At 48.1% G+C, this 5,329-nt stretch overlaps 1 protein-coding gene across 1 annotated transcript in view; it reads left to right on the forward strand.

Moving 5' to 3' along the window:
* The window catches only part of PITPNA (phosphatidylinositol transfer protein alpha), a 49,901-nt gene extending 45,879 nt beyond the window's left edge, over window positions 1-4,022 (forward strand). Inside the window, exon 12 of the mRNA XM_066263078.1 lies at window positions 1,389-4,022. The gene's annotated coding sequence lies outside the window, so the exon portion shown is untranslated. The remainder of the gene's footprint in view (window positions 1-1,388) is intronic.
* The last annotated feature ends 1,307 nt before the right edge of the window (window positions 4,023-5,329 follow it).

The following is a 5,329-nucleotide window of genomic DNA, read 5'->3' on the forward strand; positions in this document are numbered from 1 at the left end:
CTTGACCGGGGGCTACAGCAGACCCAAGTAACCCCTTGCTCAAGCCAGAGACCTTGGGTCCAAGCTGGTGAGCTTTGCTCAAACCAGATGAGCCCACACTCAAGCTGGAGACCTCGGTCTCAAACCTGGGTCCTCTGCATCCCAGTCCGACGCTCTATCCACTACGCCACCACCTGGTCAGGCTATTATTTATTTATTTTACTTATTTTTTTTAAAGAGAGGAACAGACAGACAGACAGGAAGGGAGAGAGATGAGAAGCATCAATTCTTTTTTTTTTTTTTTTTTCCTGAAGCTGGAAACGGGAGAGACAGACTCCCGCATGCGCCCGACCGGGATCCACCCGGCACGCCCACCAGGGGCAACGCTCTGCCCACCAGGGGGCGATGCTCTGCCCCTCCGGGGTGTCGCTCTTCCACGACCAGAGCCACTCTAGCGCCTGGGGTAGAGGCCAAGGAGCCATCCCCAGCGCCCGGGCCATCTTTGCTCCAATGGAGCCTTGGCTGCGGGAGGGGAAGAGAGAGACAGAGAGGAAGGAGGGGGGGGTGGAGAAGCAAATGGGCGCTTTTCCTATGTGCCCTGGCCAGGAATCGAACCCGGGTCCCCCGCACGCCAGGCGACGCTCTACCGCTAAGCCAACCAGCCAGGGCCGAGAAGCATCAATTCTTCATTGCAACACCTTAGTTGTTCATTGATTGCTTTCTCATATGTGCCTTGACTGGGGGAGGGAGCTCCGGCTGAGCCAGTACCCCTTGCTCAAGCCAGCGACCTTGGGCTTCAAGATAGTGACCCTTGGGCTCAAGCCAGAGACCATGGAGTCATGTCTATGACCCCACACTCAAGGCGGCGACCCCACACTCAAGCTAGTGAGCCTGTGCTCAAGCTGGTGAGCCGACACTCAAACCAGCAACCTCAGGGTTTTGAACCTGGGACCTCAGCATCCCAGACCAATGCTCTATCCACTGTGCCACCACCTGGTCAGCCTAATTCCATCCTTCTAATTGCTCCCAGTGCCCTTCACACCTCCAGACCTGCTGTTTTCCCAGCAGCTCAGAGTGGTCTTGGTCATAGAATGAAAAACCAGGCCTTGCTCCCCATTAGGCCCTGAGAGATTATTTTATCAAATAAAAACTGGCTGTCCACTAGCACTTAGGAGCCAAGGAGGCCTGGGGTCTCACCAGCAGTGATGCAAACCTCTGCTCACTCTCTCCCTGCCCTATGTGCTTGAGGAGAATTCCCGAGAAATAAAGGTTAGGATTAAGTAGATTGTTGCAATGCCAGCTTCTCAGTCACCTCTGCTACACTGACATCGTTCTTTTGAAATTTTCCAATTGATTTAATGGTCATGTTTTCCTCTGTTGCTTCCTTAATAATTGTATTTCTCTTCTAGTTTTGCAAGACAGTGGTCAACAGGAAGGCCCAGCAGCTCCACCCTCCTGAGTGACAGGCCATCTTCGGACGCAGCCTTTCTGTGCCCATTCTTCAGGCAACTTTCGATCCCTTACTGTAGCTAATTCTAGATGCCCTTTAATATTGTGAACAAATAGACCGTCTGGTATTATGAAGCCCATGTACACAGGAACCTGCTCCTCTGAGATGTGGCATGTAAGCTGCTGTATTTACAGCTCCTCATACTCCAGCCATTGTGTTCTCAACCCATTTCTGTGTGGCCCCCTCTTTATTTTCAAGTGATATTTTTAGTCTTTCAAAATAGCTGCCTTTGTGATGTGGTGATTTAAATGATTTAAGTTTGTTTGTTTTCAACCTTGGGATAAACTGAGGTATTTTGCTTCCTGGGCAGATCTTTGCAAATTGAGTGCTCATCTGGGGAGAGGGGATGAGTTAGAAATAAGAGTTTTTTTCCCCGAGTTCCACAGAACAGCAACATGGCTTCATGACTCTGACCTCTGCTCCCAATAATCCATGGTTAGAGTACTCTAAGCACCAAGGAAATAACCAAGGCCCAGCCAGTCTCTGTTTTGAAAAATTAACAAATACAAATAACCCCTGTGCCAGGCATTGCATCTCTGGTCACTAGTCTTAGAACTATCTATGGCTTCTCAGCCCTCCTGTTGCCTATTCTGTCTGCATCTCTGCAGAGCCCATAACATGCCAGGGTCAGCTCTCCCTGGAGGGGCCTGTCCAGTGTGGCCCTTAGAATTGAGTCTGCCCCATATATACTAATTAGTCTGCACCCAAGGAACTCTGTGTGTCCATGTTCCTCTTCCCGTTTGGGCTGGTGCTGTCACTCAGCAATAATCCTTTCTCTGTGCTTTCTTAGATTCTTGTTCTCTGTTTTTGAGGCTGGTCAGGACACAAGGTTCCTGATCTTTTCATGCTGCACAAAATGAGCATGCAAAAAGCTTTTTTCCAACAGAACATGTTCCCTCATCTCCAGTTTCTGGAAAGGATTTGGGAATCTAGAACTCAGTTCGTCCTGCCCCCAGGCTGAGTTCTGTCCTGGACAATCATTAGCAAGTAGAGACTGTAGTACAGAACTCGACCAAAGTAGGCCGGTGAGAGTGTCTAGGCTCCGGGGAAATAGAAGCTGCTGAGCGCTTCCGTTTCCTTCGACTTGGAAGAACCTGGGTATGCCTTCTGGATGGGAGATGAGATAGCTGTGGTGTCACTTAACATTTCCCAAAACATGTGAAGTATGTTGGCCAAGTGGGGCTCCCTCCTACATAAACTTGAGGGTTTCCCTGCTCTGGTCCATCCCCATGGATAGTGTTCCTGGGCACAGTGATCCAAGTCCATGCTAGCCTGGGTGCAGCTGCTAACGAAACCAAATCTCTGTTGGGAAGCAGAGAAGTAGGATGAGAAAATTTCTCCTCATGTTTCTGTCAGTTTGTTTTGCCTTATTTCTAAGTGCAATAAAGGAGTTGCTCACAGGTTGTACCTGTAACATCCGGAAGGCTGCTTTCCCTGTGGCCCTCCTGGGGCAAGGGTAGACAGACTCAGACCCCTCGGCGTGGTTAGCTCCAACCGTCGAGGCCTCTTTGGGACCAGATGTTCAGTTACACTTTTCTTTTAGTCTCTCCACCTCGTGAGGTCTGTAGTAGCAATGGATCTGGCGCAGTTCTGTCAGTTATTAACATCTCACCTACTAGTAGCATTTATTTAACTGGGAAGGTTTAAGAGGCATTCCTACTGGAGAAAAATGTTAATGTTTTCCTATAGACTCTGTATTATCTATAATTATATTTGTGCTTAATGCTCTCCCTTCTTCATTCATCACTAAGTGAAGTACAGATGTGGGTTATCCTGGGAGAAACAATTGATAATATTCTAAGCAGTTGCTTAGGTGCTTTGAGGGCCAGAGTTAGTCTCCTTCCTCCAGCTCTTCTGAGATCTACACATATCACTCCAGCTCTGGTGGGGGCTCGCTCTTTATCTGCCTTTTCTTTGGTTCCTCCAGTCTTCACCTGTTGCCCCAGTTTGAAAGCATCCACTTGAGCTGAACTAGAATTTGAAGTCAGTTGGATCTGGGGCTTCAGCCTACATAAAAATGAGGGTTTCCCTGCTCTAGTCCATCCCCACTGATAGTGTTGCTGCTGGGCAACAGTGTAGCCTTTTAAGTATCCCCCTTCCCTCTTCACCCCCAGCGCCCCAAACTGGCTAGCACTTAGAGGGGCTTAAATGAACGGCTCAGTTCCAGGGTAGTACCTGAGGATGTGCGATGGCCCTTCAGATTAACTGCTTCCATTAGACTTCCAGGGTCACAGTCCCAGCTGCAAGCAGCAGTGCCTCTGTAGAAGGGGTGCTGGGCTCTGGCCTTTTCACAGAGAGGTCAGGGACACGGTCAGAATTGTGGGCATGTGTATATCTTCCCAAGTTCTCTTACAGTCCCTGCTGGGACTCCCTGACTTAAATTGACTAGTTCCTAGTGCTACTTCTTTTACAAAATACACTTTGTAGACTTGATTAGATTACCTTATTTAATGTGAGTTTGTGCCTTTTTGTCTCAATCTTCCAATACAGGTATATTGGGGAGAAATGCAGTCTAATAAAATCCTAGACAGAGCTTTCTGGAGTCAAACTTATTGGTGATGTCCTTATGTCATTTCACGACTTCCATGTCCTCAAACTCTTGCTGGTGTCCCTTATCTTACCAGGGAAGGATTAGGAAAGGTACAAGATAGCTCTGAAAATTTCTGCAGGTGGATTTCTGTAAATTAAAACAGCCCCTTTTCATTTTACTTATGCAAACATCACATATCTGAAAGGAATTTGGCCATTTCCTACTGACAATATTTCCTTTTTGCTTTTCTCTCCTTTCTTCACATCTCCCTCTTTCTCCCATCCTACCAAATAAAACATTTTAAATAGGATTTTTTTCCTTTCTTTTAGTGAGAGAGAGAAAGAGGGACAGACAGGAAGAGAGAGAGATGAGAAGCATCAATTCTTTGCTGCGGCATCTTAGTTGTTCATTGATTGCTTTCTCATACGTTCCTTGACAAGGGTGGGACTCCATCTGAGCCAGTGACCCCTTGCTCAAGCCAGCGACCTTGGTCTTCAAGCCACTGACCATAGGGTCATGTTTGATCCTAGCTCATGCTAGCGACCTCGGGGTTTAGAACCTGGGTCCACAGCATTCCAAGTGCCACCCCTGGTCAGGCTAAAATAGTTCTTAATTTTGCTTTAGGGTCTGTGGACCTCCTGAAGCTTGTTTGTGAAACTGTATTTTTCTGGGTAAAGTCATGGCTCTTATCAGATCCTCAGGAATCCCATGACTGTCCGCCCCCCCAAATATTAAGAACCAGTGACTTGATGAAAATTAATCTTTGGCAAAACAATCATTCCTCTTTATGTAGTAAAATAGAGGTAGTGATGTACTTTTCATTCATTGATGGCTAATTTTCTTAGAGTCCAAGAACCCCCAAATGTCCAATGTGTATGTATTAGGTAACCTCAGTCTGAAGAACCAAAAACAAAAAACACCTGAATGTGGGCTTGGAGAAGTAAGAATGGAGGAACCCAACGACCAACATAAGAAAGATTACCTGGAGCAGGGTGGGAAAAGACTGGACTAAAAGCAAAACAGTGGCTGGACGGCCCCCTTTCTCCTTCGCTCTTTGGGCCTCTGTGCTGGGTGGGGGAGGCAGCACAGAAGTCAGAGACCTCATTTTGGTTATCAGTGAAACCTGCCGGTACAGGAACGCGCGGGCAACAGCTTCCGCCGGAAGATACCCCACCACCACCACTGCAGGCTTCGCGCGGGGCAGTCTGGGAGCCTCGGGAACCGTGAGGGCGGGCAGCCGCACCCGCTTGGGAGGTGCAGTGTTACGTCGGGTTCTGATGACAATAGGACACGCCTTTCACGTCCTGGGC

This window comes from Saccopteryx bilineata, chromosome 2 (genome assembly GCF_036850765.1).
Source record: "Saccopteryx bilineata isolate mSacBil1 chromosome 2, mSacBil1_pri_phased_curated, whole genome shotgun sequence".
Lineage (NCBI taxonomy): Eukaryota > Metazoa > Chordata > Mammalia > Chiroptera > Emballonuridae > Saccopteryx > Saccopteryx bilineata.